We start from the raw sequence: 16,774 nt of genomic DNA, 5'->3' as shown, positions 1-16,774 counted from the left end.
TGGGTGACCAACCCAGGGCAGAGAATTCCAATGAGAACTCCTTCTTTAAGGTTCTAGGGGTACTGGCGGTATCAGCCTCCATGGAAGTCTGACTCTCATGAGCAGGTGGAGCCCCAGACCATGAGACACAGGAGATCATAAAAATCAAAATAGGACAGGCTTGATTCTAAGAAAACTTTTGAAAAAGGATCCCACAGATTTTCCTTTACTTTCCCAGGATGGGCACAGATCATAAACCTATAGGAACCCAAGTAATCATATTTGTCAAGGACCTGGGGACAGGGAGTCAGCCCCATTCTTTTTGAAATTCTCATTAAGATGAAGTTGTCACCAAAATGGAGAGTGACTATCAGTTTGATGTGAGAAAAAACAAGCCTTCAGTAATGCTGGGACTCATGCGTACTGTTGTAAACCCATAGTGAGAATTTTCTGCTCTATTATAAATATGATTCTGTTATTAGATTATCATCCATATTACAGACCTCAGACTAGGAATTAATAAAGTCATGCAATCAGTGTATCTATGTCCTTGACAGGAATTTTACTTTTCATTTAAAAAAATTACAACAATGCAGCTTGACAGAGGCAGTAAGATTTTTATATATTCGGAGGTAACTGCATATTTATAGCCCTTCAAATTACATTATAATTATTTTTTACATCTTCATTGTAAACAAGAAAACCTACAACTAGACCCTCTGAATTTCTGTGGGCCTTTCAGCTTAGCCCTACTGAAGTTACGCTAATGGGCGACCAGAAAGCCGGCTCTCTCGCTGCAGTTTGCAGGCTTTCCTTGGAATGGCAAGGAAACCAATTTGGAAGTTTTACACCATGTCTCACTTTTGTAGGCCCATTTAAAGCAAAATTAGGAGTTAGTGTAGGAGTGGGAAAAAGCCATTGTATTTTCCAGTCATCCCACTAGATATGCATTGTTTTACTGAGCGTGAATAAGTGTAAGCAGCAGCTAGGAAAATGGCCTTTGTGACGCAATAAAACTGTCCCAGAGTTTGTTATGATTCATCATGAAGAAATTCCTTCTTAAAGGGAAGCTAAGCGTTAAAATGCATATTGAATTCTGGACTTGGTGACAATGTCAGTGAGCGCAGGCCGTTGACCGCTGCTCTCCCAGATTCCACAGAAAAGGTCCGCAGCACCAACGGTAGGTGAAACATGAACCGAAACTAGGTATTGAGGAGTATCTGCTCAAAAGGGTACCACAGACCAAGCTGAAAGGGGGACAGGGTGCGCACTCACAACCAGTCTTGCTGAGGAGCTGGCAAAGGAAGCTGCAACACCCTTTGCCCATGATTTCAGAGAAACCAACTGAGAAACTAAGCAGAAGCCAAGTTCTCTGCCAGGTGTTGCATGGGATCTGGGTTCCCTTCCTGTCTTTTCAAGCTGCCAAACATCTAAATGGGAGGCGTCGCTTTCTATCAGCCAGGCCTGTTGGGGAGCTATGAGAGGACTTCTCCACAAAGAGTTAGCTGGGAGGACAAGAGAACCAAGGAGACTGCCACCATCTTGTCTAAGGAACATTGATGCTTTCAAGTAAGGAAACAGAAACAAATCAACACAAAACTGTTAACAGAAAGGACTCAATAAGAACCTGGCAAAAATGAATGAAAAGAGACCAACAGCTAGAATAATTCGGGTGAAAATTTTGAATATCATGAATACAGAGAGAATCCCAGAAGATCCAGATAAGGGAAACAGGTCATTTAAAAGAAGAAAAATCAGGTCGGCCTCAGAGTTCTTCTTCCTCGATATTAAAAACCAAAAGACAATGGCATGTCTGGGGAAAAACCCTTGGGAAGAAGGTATGTCATTCATTTAACAAATATTTATTATATACCTCAAAGCTCCAGGCATTGTTGTAAGTGTTGAGATTTATACATGAAGGATACTATCAGATTTCAAGGATTTAGAAATATACTAACTCCATGTCCTTCCTGAAGTGAAATTACTCAGAAAGGTAAGCCTGTTAACAGTGAGATGAATCAAGATAAAGAACTCCGTGCTGGAGATGTTTTAGCAAAGAGGGGTTGGCATTAGACACAAAATGTAATCCCTGGATGATACAAAACATGCCACATAAAAAATATTAAAAGAGAAGAAACATTCTTCTTTAAAGACTGGGTCTAAAACAGCACAGGTTAAAAGTGTGAGGGTAGGTTGTGATGACATATAACCATGTCACTTTGTTCCTTTCACATGGAAGGAACTCAACAGAGATGATTTCATTTTTTATGTTGATAGAGAAAACAGGATAAAGAATGTTTTTGTAAAGTCCATACGAGGGAAATTACCAAATAAAATAATCAAAGAAACTGTAGCACATGGGGAATAAAATAGGAAATGGAAAAAGGTGTATAAAACAGAAAGTCTAAACCAAAATGACAGAAAGAATAAGGATGACAGTTATGATAACAGATATAAACGAGCTAAACACTGCTTTGGAAGAAAAAGCCTCAGAATGAATCAAACATTACGTTTCAACCTTTTCCGAGAGATAGACCTAAAAAATGATGCTGAAAGTCTCAGAAACTAAAAGCACATGGGGACTTTAACCTCGTGTTTGTCTGCCTTTGACAGATCAAGGAAATGATAAATAAGCATATAGAGTATCAGAAACAACATAATTAGTAAGATTATTTTACCAACGGTAGGACACATTTCTCACACTTAAACATCTGACATATGTATGGGGATGGCTCTTAATATAAAAGCTTACATTGGTGGTGTTTACTTTTTGTTCTTTTCCTGAAAAGCTGTCATTAAATTTATAGCGTGTATAATGACTATGCTGACTTGCATTTAAGGAAATATCGTGATACACATGTGTCGCCTACTAGAATGCAAGTACCATAAGGCAGAGATTTTTGTCCATTTTGCTTTCTCCTGAAACCTCAGCACCTTACCAGAGCCTGGAATATAATAGGCACTCAATAAATATTTATTCAATAATAAACATTTTTAGAAAAATCATTAGTTTTAATTTACTTAATTTAAAACTTTAAATGACAAAGTTATATACACTATGTCAATTTCAATACATGTCCCAACTTGCAGAATTCACTATCCTTGACTATAAAATGTTAAAATTTACATTGATAATAAAATTTTTTTTGATAATAAAATTTTAGAGAGAAAAAGCCTCAATCCTTAAAAATTAAAATAATGACTATATAAATCATTCTTGGTCAAAGAAGAAATAAAATCTTAAATTTCAAAATAATTAGAAAAAGAAGAAGAAGAAGAAGAAGAGGAGAAGGAAGAAGGAGAAGAAAGAGGAGGAGGAGGAGGAGGAGGATAAGGAGGAGGAAAAGAAGAACATTAAAATTAAAATTTCTGGAAGTATACCAAACTAAATTCAAAACCAAACTCATTGCCTGAATTATATTGTCATTGAAAATGATTAAAAAGTAACTGAAATAAATGAGCTAAATAATTCAGAAAGTTTGCTTTATTCCTTCTTAAAAGAAATAATGAGTTAATGAGGTAAAAATAAATATATTAGAACAGAGAAATAAAATTATTAAATATATTAAGTGGCAAAAACCATAAAATATACTAACAGGTTGAAAGTCTCAATGAAATAAATGATGTTATGAAAAAAATACAGCAAGTTTCCAAAATTCAGTAAAAGAGGAAACATCTCCTTTCCTAAAGATTTCCATCTATTAGAAAAGTTGAAAAAGGTATCAAAGAATTACCCATAAAAAAGCATCAGTCTAGATGGTTCTAGGGATGAGTTGTTTTAAATCTTGATGAAGAGATAATTCCTAGACTATAGAAATTGATATAATGCATAACAACAGATGAAAAGCTACTCTAATTATTTTACAAAGGTTGTGTAACTCTTTCTACGTAAAACTGCTAAAGTTAGGGGGGAAAATCCTTAGAGATCAATTTCCCTAACAAGTAGAGGTACAAAATCACAAATGAAATACTTGTAATCCATGTCCAGCTTTATCTTCAAAGAAAAAACAGACAGCTTGTGAGTTAGATTTATTTTTTCAGAATTACAAGGGTCATTCAATATTAGAAACCCTATTAATATAAATCATCTCATTAATAGAAAAAGAAGAAAAATATATAACCATCTTGATAGACAATTAAATGCCATTTGAAAAAACTAACAAAAATCTCTGGTTTGTTTACACAAAAAGCAAAGCTGCTTTTTTCCTGAAGTATCATAAAGTTAAGAGTCTACTGATGAAGTTAGAAAAATTTCTGACTGCTACCTGACAGTAAAGGCTTAATAATCCTTCTATGTCAAGAACATTTACAATTTAGAAGCAAAGAAGGCAAGCACTGAATAGAAAAAAAAAGAAAATTCATAAAAAAGAAGAAATATGCATGACCAATAAACACATGAAATGCTTAATCTCAGTTGTAATTTAATGAAAACAAAATAATTGATATGAGCTATCAAACTGGTAAAAATTAAGAAAAATGAAAACACTCAGTTTTAATAGGTCTGGTATGAAACCTATACAAAACAGACCATTAAGATCTATTAAATACATTAATAAATATGTTGTTGGGGAGAATATAAACTTATCAGCTTTTCTAGGGGCATGTTGGGTAACTTGTAGCAATTAAAATTTTTTTTCATAGCCCTATGTTACATAATTAATATCTTATACTGATTTATGATAATGAAATAATAACATAAGAATGCAAAGATTTATCTAGATGATTATTTATCTATAATTATTACTTCATTACTTACAGGAAGTGATGAAAATAACTTAAACATCCAACAATGAAAGCGTGATTAATGAATTAGTGGCTTAAATGTTACATTCACATTTTTGTGGATTATTTAATGGCAGGAAAAATGCTCACAGTATAATAGAAAGTGAAAGCAGTAGGTTAAGTAATAGCATATCCAGTAGGGTCCCAATTTAATTACTACATGTGATATGCACGCATATGTGTGTGTGTCTCTATAAAATATGCCAAAGCATAAAGTGTTCATTTATTGCATGGTTGATGATAGATGATTTACATTTCTGCTTTAACACTTTTACCCATTATGTAAATTATTACAGTGAGCATGTATTACACTTATAATAAAAATGTTTAATGTAAAAGGCAAAAAAATCATAACTTCAGGAAAATAAGAAAGACTAGAGTATGGCAACCATATCCACCTGGTCTTCAGAATACTTTTGTCTACATAATTGTAACTTTGCTTCAGATGTTTATTTAATAGCTACATAAACCACCAACTGCTAAACTAAAATTAATGAAAATATGTGCAAATTGTGTACCTATCTACCTGTATATCAACATACATGTACACACTATATCGATATACAGGTAGAATCAAGAAAAGTAAAGTCTGGGACATTCATAATGTTTCAGGGTTGATGTATTCAACATTATTTACTCAAAGAAATGATTGAACCCCCACATCTGAAACAAAAATCCCACGTGAAATCCTATAAATGAAATGGTAAACCAACCAGATATGGAACTTCAAGTCTAGACTATAGGTTTTTGACCTTTTAAAATCATAATCCAGAGGAATATAGTTTACATTATGAGCTAGCCGATATGTGTATGTGAGCACAGACTGGATATAAAAGAAGAACTTCACCGATCAGCACTCATCTTTACTACTTGCCATGGCCTCTGATAGAGCCTATTCTATTCAAAATCTTAAAAATGTCAATTGTGACTAATTGGTTTTATGATCACCTAATAAGTTGTGACACACAGTTTGAAAAACTACCCTCTAGGGCAGGTCTCACTCCGTAATCGGGACAGACGTGATGCACCAAGGCTCACATCCTCAAAACGAGAGGCTGGACCAAAAAAAAAGGATCATCATGAAACATTATAAAAGCTGCTTTAGGGGTGCCTGGGTGGCTCAGTGGGTTAAGCTTCTGCCTTCAGCTCAGGTCATGATCTCAGGGTCCTGGGATCGAGCCCCGCGTCGGGCTCTCTGCTCTGCAGGGAGCCTGCTTCCTCCTCTCTCTCTCTCTGCTTGCCTCTCTGCCTACTTGTGATTTCTCTCTGTCAAAAAAATAAATAAAATCTTTAAAAAAAAAAAGCTGCTTTATATTTGCTTAGAAATTACAAAGGTCAATCAGAGTAGCTTATGTGGAGTCAGAATGCCCTAAATGCAGGCAGAAGGGAAGCCCAAACACACAGGGAAACTTTGCTGAGATAAAAGCAAATCTACTGTGTTCATTGGTTAGTCCCTCTTTCCTATGCGTTTGCTTATCCATTTTTTTTTTCCTGGTACAATTATTTCTAAATATCTCATTACATTTGAAATTATGTTTCCTGTCTGCCTTTTCCACCAGACATGAACTCCTTATTCACTTCTGAATCCTTAGAGTCAAGTAAATTTCTGGCACAGAGACAGAAAGAAATTTGCCACCAAATTAAGGTCTAAGGAATTAATTGATAAATGAATAAATGAAGAAACCATGTGCTTTGAAATTTTGTTCTTCAATCTTGGGGCCAGAGTGGCACAACATAAGTGAAATGGGTTTATTCTTTTCCTTAATTAATGATAGGACATTAACAGCTTTTCTTTTTATTTTGGAGATAAGATCCTCAACAAAGTTAGGAAAATTCTAAGAGCAACTTTCTCATTGAGCAACTCTACTGTGGAGTTGCTTTCTTTCTTTTTTTTTTTTTTTAAGATTTTATTTATTTATTTGACAGACAGAGATCACAAGTAGGCAGAGAAGCAGGCAGAGAGAGAGAGGAGGAAGTAGGTTCCCTGCTGAGCAGAGAGCCCGATGCGGGGCTCGATCCCAGGACCCCGGGATCATGACCTGAGCCGAAGGCAGAGGCTTTAACCCACTGAGCCACCCAGGTGCCCCATGGAGTTGCTTTCTTACCAATGAGACAGTGGGGCAGTTCTCAGATTTCTGATAAATTAAATTTATGGATCAGTTAAGTGGAAATATTGAATGTTTAAAACAAAATTTCAGTTCTTTCCTATTTGCTCATCAACTTTTTATTCCTCCATCATCTTGTATTTGAGGACTAGATTTTTTTTAACCTTACATGTATACATCTATAGGTAGAGAAAGGAGCAGGTTATCTACTTCCTGAAACTGGGAAATTTAAGAAATAGTTCTAGGGCCACACGTAAACCACAAACTGCTAAAATCCCATAGCATTTTTTTCCCCAATCGCCAATTTAAGTATTATGTTAAAAGATTTCTTCCGGCCATCCTTCATATGAATGGTGAGACCATGAGTGCTTCCTCTGGAGTGTGAGCTTCTGATTCCCTTATTACCACATACACACCCCTGCTGCAGTGCTGCCTGACACTTTAAACCTGGGAAGTTACTGTAATGGGAACTGCATGGAAAACAGGAAACCTGGTCCATACTAAACAGATGAAGAAAGGAAAAGTAGCTGATACATATAAAAAATTATAATTAGAATAGAGCTGCTATTCAGAAACAATCTGGAACTCTGGCAATTAGTGATGTAGGGAAAACAAAACTGAAAAATAGAGATTTCTCCACATCGTTTGGGGGTATCCATTATCATAGAGGGAGCCAGAAGGTTCATTAGAGGAAAACCATCAGATCATGACAGGGAATGTCTTTCTCATACAACATTTCCTACTGTTTCTCTAAAAGGAGAAATTTGAAAACCATGTCTTTGGGCACGCACCTCCCCCTTCCCAATATACCCCCCCCCCCGATACACCCAATACATGCACACGCACACCGACATACACACCGACACACACACACACACACACACACACACACACACACACCCCAGTCAGGTTTTCCTTCTTTGTTGTTAAGGGTTGATGCAAATGTGGGGCTTGATGTACACTTAGAATAAATTGCTAAGTATTCTGTGAACGAATAAAGCAACAAAGGAATAAATGATAGCAGAAAATCTATTTCTCTCACGTATTGCTTTGGTTTTGCTGTCTAGGGAATGAAGCTATGTCTGAGTGAAAGATGACACAGAATGAGCTAAATCATTTGAAGAAAGCTTCATGGAGATAAAACCCAAGAACTCCATTACTTTACAAAATTCTTATCTTGAAGCTGGAAAAGAAACTATTTCTCAATTGTTTATAATAACAATGTTATACCAGTTCTTCCTAGATCATTTACTTGAATAAATGGAAAGTTTTCCAGTGTCTGGATGAAATCACTGGTATCAACTTTTGTACTTTTTCATAGACACTGTGAAAATCAGCACTGTGATTTCAAGCCTCAGAAGGAAACACAAAGAAATGAATGAATTTCACAGAACAGTAAAGTCACAGACCCTGATATGTGTCGTTACAATTGTATTCAAAAATGGTCATTCTTCTTGTGGAGAATGGCAATTTCAGTACTGCTGTGATTATTATCATTTTAGGATTCTCTTTTATTTGAGTGTTCTTCGTATTTCAGAGGAGATATTTTTGTGAGTTTTCTTTTCCCCATAACACCACACTCGTTACTATTCAATAAGAACCACATGATGTTAAGCTCTCGAATAACTCTAGGTTGAAATTTTTCTTAAACTGAAAGGACAAGATGGCCGCCGCAGCAACCCGATTGGCTAATTACCCCGGAAGCTGTGAGAGGGGAACGTTTGGGGCTCCAGGATCTGAACACAAACATGGCTCGTGTGGGGTTTTCACTGCCATCCAGGTTAAGTGTTACATGTGTTATGAATGCCAGTTCAATGGAATTCCATATCTTCTACTCCACAAACATCTTCACTTTAAAAAATTTAGTACCCAAACTTAATTTCAGGATTTTGAGCTCTGCTAAAATAAAACATATCCAACTGATTTTAAACAGCTTTGAGAACCGTTTAGGAAATCTGGAATTCATAGGCGTTTCTGCTATGGTTTTTCCTATATTACATAAAATGGTCATTTCTCCCATTGCAGTAGAAGAAAAGAATGTGATTATTGTAGAAGTTGGAATTTTGGGTTTTAACCATGATCCAACACAAACGGCTGTGGTTTAGGGGAACTTCGTCTATTCTAAACTCGACATCCTGAGCTGGAATTAATTGTTCATTAGAAGGCAGAAAGAGTTCTTTTTTTTTCACTCTAATGTAAGTAGAGCATAGGGTTGACATATTTTGGGGAAAAAATGTGGTTTTGAACTTTCTTTTTCTGCTTCTTGGTATTCAGGGTTGCGTTTAAGCCAGAGATAGGCTAGCTTATTTGATTATGGCAAAAAAGAATGATTTCATTTTGACTTTTACAGAGATCTCATACTATTTAGCATTGGGTTAAAAAAAATGTCAGAGTGCTAATTAAAGAGTAGTTCCACAGAGGCAAGTCTGTATTGTGCTTATAAGCAAATACTCAGAGTTTCCCTTTCTTTCAAACATCTCATGTAAGAAAAAGTAAACAGCCTGCTACAGCCACGCTCTTTCTCCTTCTGTTTCCACCAGGAGTTGTTAGCACAGGTTAGAAGATCAGCTTGCTAATGGTTGTGTGACTGTGGTGCAGAGTCTTAAAACCTTAATTTTCTCATCTGTAAAATAGGACTAAAAATACCTACCTCCTGGATTTGTTGCCTGGAATAATTTATATAAGGTAGATAAGGTGTTCTCACACATCTGTCAGAGTCAGTACTGAGTAAGTGATGTCATTTTTGTCATTCATCAGGCTGTAGCATAATTTATTGAGTAAATAATTTGTATATATTCTCTTTGTATTCCCCTCTGCCTCCTATTTTTGAAGTCATTAACTAGACCTGACCTCGGTATTTCTTTGCTTCAGGGTTTTTGTACAGCTGAAAGCAGAAGCCTCTTTCTTCTGGTCTTTGGTCTTTGATTTTAGCATAAGCTCATTAAAGAGATTAGCTGTGCCCCCAGGGTCAGGGATGAAAGGACGCACTTTTGAAGAAAAAGTTTGTGTGTGGGAGAGAGGGAAATAGTTATTGACCTTTTGACCAATGGACTTTGCCAAAAGTGTCTTACTATGGGGGCCGGACAGTCACCACCTGAAGGGACTGTGGGTACCTCAGTGGTAACCAGAGTGTGCATGACCAGAAGGCCTCCCTCCCAAATGCTTTGTGTGTTGTATAATGTCCCAGGACCCTGGAATAACAGAAGAGGTTCAGCTCCTCTGAGATAGAAGTGTTATGACTGAGATAGAAGGGTTATTTGGCTAATGGAATATATGATTTCTAAAAACCTCAGTATGTGCCCCATTTAGAAAATCTTCACATTTGTTGAACACTTACTACATGCCAGACACAATTCTAAATGCTTTACATGGAATAATCATTTAATTGTCATGATATTTATATGAGATCTGTGAGAATGAGATCCTAGTTTGAAAAAGACTGAGAGGTTAAAAAAAACAGCCCAAATGTTCACAGTCAGTAAGTGACCTAGCCTGGATGTGAACATAGGCAATCTGATTTCAGGGTCTGTGCTCTCACACATGATGCTCAAATGCTTCTCACACCTGCGATATTAATAAGTATAAAATTCAGGACATCCGCAGGTTTAGAAGGACTGGATGGGAAGACAGGCATAGTTTACAGTAGCTATCTTCAGGGCAGAATTTTAGTCCCCACATGCTCCATGTTAGTTGCAGCAAATGGCCTTGGGCCACAGACACAGAGGGCAGACTAAGAAACAAAACGCTTCCTTTCTGGGTGGTGAGGGCTGGTTCATAGGAGAAATCAGTGCCACTCTCTGGATCAGCGTAATGCCCACAGGGAGCCAGTCAGATTGGGGAATATGGGGAATTGGCTCCATACATAAAAGTGCCGAAGAAACTTCGGGCTGTGGAGGGACACCAAGGTCTCAGCCATGGGCCCTTGCCCCTCCAGGTCATGAAGAGATAGTTGCTGGTGGTAGAACCCATTAACCCTTCTCCGGCTCCTTCCTTCCACACTCGCCTTATAGTGCCTAATTTTGCACTTCATTAGGGTGAATCAAATATCTTCTTTAAACAGAGAAGTCTCTTAAGGAATGTTAAGAGCCTTAATGGGTTAGATTATTTGCACCCTCACCCTCCAGAAGTGTAGCTGAGATGAACTGAGAGAAAGGAAACTTCGAGGGAGGAGGGGATGGCACAGAGAGAGAACTTTGGATTCCTGAACACTCTGGGGGAAAAGGTGCATCTAAGTGGGGTGCCATGATGGGGAGGTAGGGGTGATTCAAGTTCAGGAAACCTGGGGAGATACTTCTAAAGACTGGCAGATCAGAAGGGGCTAGAGAAGATCTCAAAGGTCTATCCAGGAAGGAGGGAAGAAGGGAATTTCCTTCTCTTCCCCCAGCTCAGATGGTCTCCTGCTCCTGGGCTCCTTGGTTATCGTCTGATTGGCACCAGGCTATTGGATTGTAGTGGGCTTTTGCAAGACTGGTTTGGGACCCTGACAACTAATCATTTTCTTCCCCCTGTAGGAAAACCATTCCCAGTGCCAAATTGCCAATTTCTAAATGGTTTCTGAAACACAGTTTATTTCTATGTTGGGGATTGCCTATAAATACATTGCCTTCTTTCAAAATGATTTACCCTATGTTTAAAAGCTAGAAATTAGCTCATATGATCCCCCATCTAGCCAATATGTCAACACATTCTCATGAAAGATACATCAAAATATAAAGGACTAAAACGATCAAAGAAAAAAAATCTTCTATTTATTTTGTCCTCCTTTTCCTCAAATTTTCACTATTTCCTGAAATCAAAGTGAGCAAGTCCCAAATTCTCAGCTGGTATTTGATGCTTCACCAACATCAAGTTGATCAAAACTCATGCCCTTCTGAGATCTACCTAATTCATAAACATAATGTGTGTTCTTCTCTTCTCTCTGCCTTAGTACCCCTCCCACTCCTCAGTTCAGTTATTTTAGGAAATCAGGGAAAACACTAACCTGTTGATGGAGGAACGTACTGGGAAGGAAATGTTTATAGAGCTAATGAGGGCTGGTCAACTGAGAAAGGGTTGGTCATTCTACGGTAGAAGCTAAATTACAATAGCTACTAGTTGGACACATTTGATGGTTCTAATTCTTTATCTCCATCCTTCAAGATTTTTAAAACAGATACTTTCTTTAAAAATTATGATACAATTGACCTATAACATTGTATTAGTTTTAGGTATATGACATAATGATTTGACATATGTATATAGAATATATTTTTATCACAAAACAACAATCCATGAGGCTATACTTAGAGCAATTCTACCCAAAGAAAGTCACTTTTAGTCCTTTCAAAGAATTCTGTTGCCTCCCTCTGGGCCAAATTCCTAGGTCTGGGGTGAATCTAAATGTCACTTGCCTAACCTAAATAAGTAGCCAGAGGTCTGGTAATTTCTCATGAATAACGCAGTAAAACCATCTGGGTGCCTGGGATAGCTTAAAGATCCGGGACCAGCAGACAAAAATAAATCTTTCTCCTTTTACCAATAATGGCAGCAAGTTTAAGATTGATAATAGGTCTGCTTTTTCTAATGATAAAGAGGAAAATACATGAAGGGAAAGGTCTTTTCTTTTTCTTTCCTTAAAACTCAAGATGAAGAGAGTTTATACTGTTATTAATCAGAAATTATGGTAGACAACTCCGAACCATGCCCAAAATCCCTCTTCCCTTCCCCTGTTAATTAGCACCTTGATCTTCCTATGGGGACTACCTCTTCATCTAGACTCATTTAGGGGATTTGTGTAGGCCTGATTCTACTTTGTGGTTCCAGGGTGATCTCGTGACCTAGTTCTGGCCAGTAATGGTACTGCATCTTTCTCAACAAGGGAGTTCCGAAGTGGGCATGTGACCCAGGCTGAGTCAAGAAGCCATTCAGGATTGCATCGAACGTCAGTTCTAAGACTTCCTGGATGTACTGGGCGGGGGGGGGGGGGGGGGGGGTTATAAAGGTGTTGAGTTGGAGCTGCCACTGGTTGTCTCACTACCATATGAAGGAATCCCTGAGAATGGTGCCTACAAAGAGAATAACGATGGAGCTGGATCCAGCTTTGCCTGAAGTCAGATATACCTATGGATTTTAAAGTTATACAGGCCAACAAAATTTCCCTTTTTGCTTAGGTCAGTTTGAGTCAGATTTATGTTCTTTTGTGACCTAAGAGCCATTGACTAATCTAGGATTTTTCATCAGTGTCCTTAGTTGTTTTGTTTTGTTTTGTTTTTCAGATATCTTTAAGGTGCAGAGAGGGAAAATACAGACAACTCAATTCTGGTGTTGGACCACTGACAGCAGGAACTCATTTCTCTTATCCCTCATATTTAGAAAATAACCTTCTGATAGTTTTTACACTTGTGTGGCTATTACACATTCCATCTTAAATCCCTTTCATAAGATGGTTAGCATGATCGCATCTTGCTCTCTCTTTCCTCTGACTGCAGAATTCACCAGATGTGTCTTTCTTGTCTAGACAGCTGCCAACCATGTTTCTTCAAGTTGGCTCCTAGGCCATCTTCAGAGTGAGCGAATCTTTCAGAGTTTCAGTTTCCATTTATTCACCCAACCATCACCTGAACCAATCCCCTTGGCCAGAAAGCTACATGACCCTGTATTCTATGACAGTGGGAGTTTCAGTACCTCCTTCCTGTCTATGTATCTATAAACCCCTTTCATAGATAGAAATTCTAATTTAGCCAGAGAGTTAAAAAGAGGAGGAAGCATACGGTATATGCCATGCAGCTCTTGAAAAAAGACAATAATAAAGGTACTGATATTTTTAGAAAACTCTGGAGCCATCCCGTTTCTGAAATTACTTGCAGGATCTTCATGCTGCCGTTAAATAAGCAGATCGTTTTTATCTGCTAATAAAAAATACCCCAGTCTGTCGCCAGAGGACTGTGATCGTCTTAACAAGTTTTACAGAAAATAACATACCAGGAGATAACAGGTATTATGTTTTCTTTTGGCAAATATTAACACTTAACGGCTGGCATATCTTGCTTACTTAATTGGGCCTATACAAACTCGCCAGGCCATTTCACTTCCCACCATTGAAATTCTCTCCACTTGTTCTTTACAGCTTTTCAGAGCCTCCCTGGGAAAACAGCTCCAGAACAGGCTGGCTGAAAAGATTTTTAAGGTCTCTTGTCCATATTTACAAACCTTGCAATCTGTGTGTGTGTTCATTTATCTGAACACAAATGAAGTGAATAAATCAGAAGCTCCTTTGGGAAAAAGAAAACCCACCAAATCCATGAGAAAAAGAACCAAATCTGCCCACTGAGGCAACTCCTAAATGACTCTATGGAGTCCCCCGCAGCCCTGGCCACACACCCTGCCTTCAGCGGAAGAAACTGCTGCTGCTGAGCTCGTCGAGAAGCCAAGACGTTCTCTACTACAGAATTTCTCACATGTTATTGTCCTTTTATTCATTTTGCCTCCGTTGTCTGTATTCCTGGCTAGACTGTGAGTTCCTCCAAGGTAGAGATGATCCTCTATTCTTGCATTGGCACCTGGCCTCTGTGAAAATTTGACCAGAGCCATAGACAAAAGAGAGAAAGAAGCAAAGGCTGTGGAAGCAAGTGGGAACCCAAGAGAGCAGTGGGGAAAGCCTTCAGCTTGGAGCCACCGGACAGAGAACTGCCTAGACGATAGCCTGGGAAAATGAGAAAGTCCGAGGTAGGCCAAGGATAGAATTACTAGTCCCAACGACAACGACATATTTTAAAAAATAGTCATAGATCTTACTAATCTTTCCAGTGATTGCTTTACTAATTTTGGCTTTGAAGACTTCTGTGAGCCTACTTTTATTCTGTCTGGTCAACTAGAAGTAGCTCTGAGGTAACTTATCTTCCTAATTTGCTTCTCCATAGTTCAGAAGCTTCCCAGTCTAGGGGCACTCTAGAATTTGTAGGCCTCTACATCTGAAGTACTAGGTCCAGGAAGTTCTGAGTCCATGAAAGTCATTTTTGATGATGCTGGTCCATGTCATGATTTTGTTAGAGAAGTTGAACTATTTTGCTTAAGGCAGTGAGTGGAATCAATGTCCTATTTTTTTTTTTTAAAGATTTTATTTATTTATTTGACAGACAGAGATCACAAGTAGGCAGAGAGGCAGGCAGAGAGAGAGAGAGAGGAAAGCAGACTCCCTGCTGAGCAGAGAGCCCAATGTGGGGCTCAATCCCAGGACCCTGGGATCATGACCTGAGCTGAAGGCAGAGGCTTTAACCCACTGAGCCACCCAGGTGCCCCTCAGTGTCCTATTTTTAGAATCATGGGCAGATACCTTGATAATTACACAGAGAAGCACCTAGCCGCCCTCCCTTGGGCCCCACCCTTCTTTTTTATGGGTTGGTGATCCAATTTTAACAAGCACCCCCTGTGATGCTGAAGACCAGACAGATCAGGAACCACAGTCTCAAGAAAAGCAGCCTTGTTAGATCTAGATGATAAGCAGGAATTAAGCGCTAACTTTCTAAACTTGCTCTCCTAGATCTATCCAAAAGTAGCAAGACCACAGTGTGATTTGTCAGGCCTGCACTGGACAAAAGATACTAGTGTTTTCCCTTGGCTTGCAGAGAGGTAGAGAAAGGGCTGAGACTCTCCTCCCTGGTTTGGAGTCTCTCAGGTTGTCATAGAGAGCACTAGGCTTTTATGACAGCACACTTTGCAAGCATCCCTTTGGGATGCCTTAGTCCCCACTCATCTCAGAAACGTAAAATCACTTTTGGCAACACTCAATACACTTGAGCATGGGAAACACAAATTAAAAGAGATACTTCTTTACTCCCTAGATTGTCTGGTTCCACATTTGCTTGGAATAAAACCAGAATCATCAAGATAGAGAGGACTGGAGTGGATGGGTTATCTGTTTCAAGTTTGGTGAGGGTCAGGGAAAACCTGAAGTCTCGTGAAGTTTAAGCATTTTCAACCTTTCCGCTTGGTGTAAGGAGATCACATAAAATAAGGTCAAAATAACCAGGACTGTTTCATCTAAAATTACTTGCCTTACTTTGCTTATAGTTGTTTGTGGTGATGTTGAGATGGAGGACTTTTCCACGACCTGGACATGGTGGTCTGTTTTGGTTATGGTGGAAAAACTTCCTTTTTTTTTATTGCTTGTTTGTTTGATCAAGGGAGCAGAGCATTATGTATACAGTCTGTCATCAAAGTTAATACACTGATCTCAATTAAGTTTAAAATGAAGTGAATTGTTATCTAAATTGTTATTCTGGGGAAATCTTTCTCTTCCGTTACCAAGAGTCGAAGCGACCCGTTGCCCCATCACTGTAAATGCCATTCTGTTTAATCCTGACATCTGTAATAAAACCAACAGAAAGCTCTGTGGTTCTGACCTCTAGTTACAAGTGCCTATCTCTGGAAGAGGCCAGAGCCATTTGGTCGGAGACCGCCAATCCTTACTTCGCATTTCTGATTAAATGCCATCGTACCAGAAGCATCTACCGAGCCGAGGAGTGTCAGGGGCTCTGCACACCAGCGGTGGGTACTGCGGCTGCTTCCTTTCAAACACTAGCACAAAAGTGGGAGGTGCCACACGCGAGAAGCCACAGCACTGAAGTGAGAAACGGAAGGAATCCGCCTGGTTGTTGGACTCTGCTCTCCCAACCCTGACCTTGTGAGCACATGAGTGTGAAAATAAGGAAAGGAAACTTTCCCTTAATAGATTCGTCCTTCACAAGAGCTGGTGTCTTTAGTGGCCACCAGGGATAAGAGAGCTCCTTGTGTGGTTCTCAAAGCAGCACTAAAAACGGTAGTAGGAGGCAGTAACCATCAAAGAAGGTGAGTGAGAGCTGGCCTCATGTCAAGGACATCACTATTACAATGGACAGCTCTGCTCCAGTAATGTGAGTAACGAGAGCCGA

At 38.7% G+C, this 16,774-nt stretch overlaps 1 protein-coding gene across 3 annotated transcripts in view; it reads right to left on the bottom strand.

Annotated features, from left to right (window-relative positions):
• Nucleotides 1-16,774, bottom strand: part of PARD3B (par-3 family cell polarity regulator beta) — a 1,059,813-nt gene that overhangs the window by 82,067 nt on the left and 960,972 nt on the right. The window lies entirely within an intron of this gene.

This window comes from Lutra lutra, chromosome 3, assembly GCF_902655055.1.
Source record: "Lutra lutra chromosome 3, mLutLut1.2, whole genome shotgun sequence".
NCBI lineage: Eukaryota > Metazoa > Chordata > Mammalia > Carnivora > Mustelidae > Lutra > Lutra lutra.
This window is presented reverse-complemented; position numbering and strand designations above follow the sequence as displayed.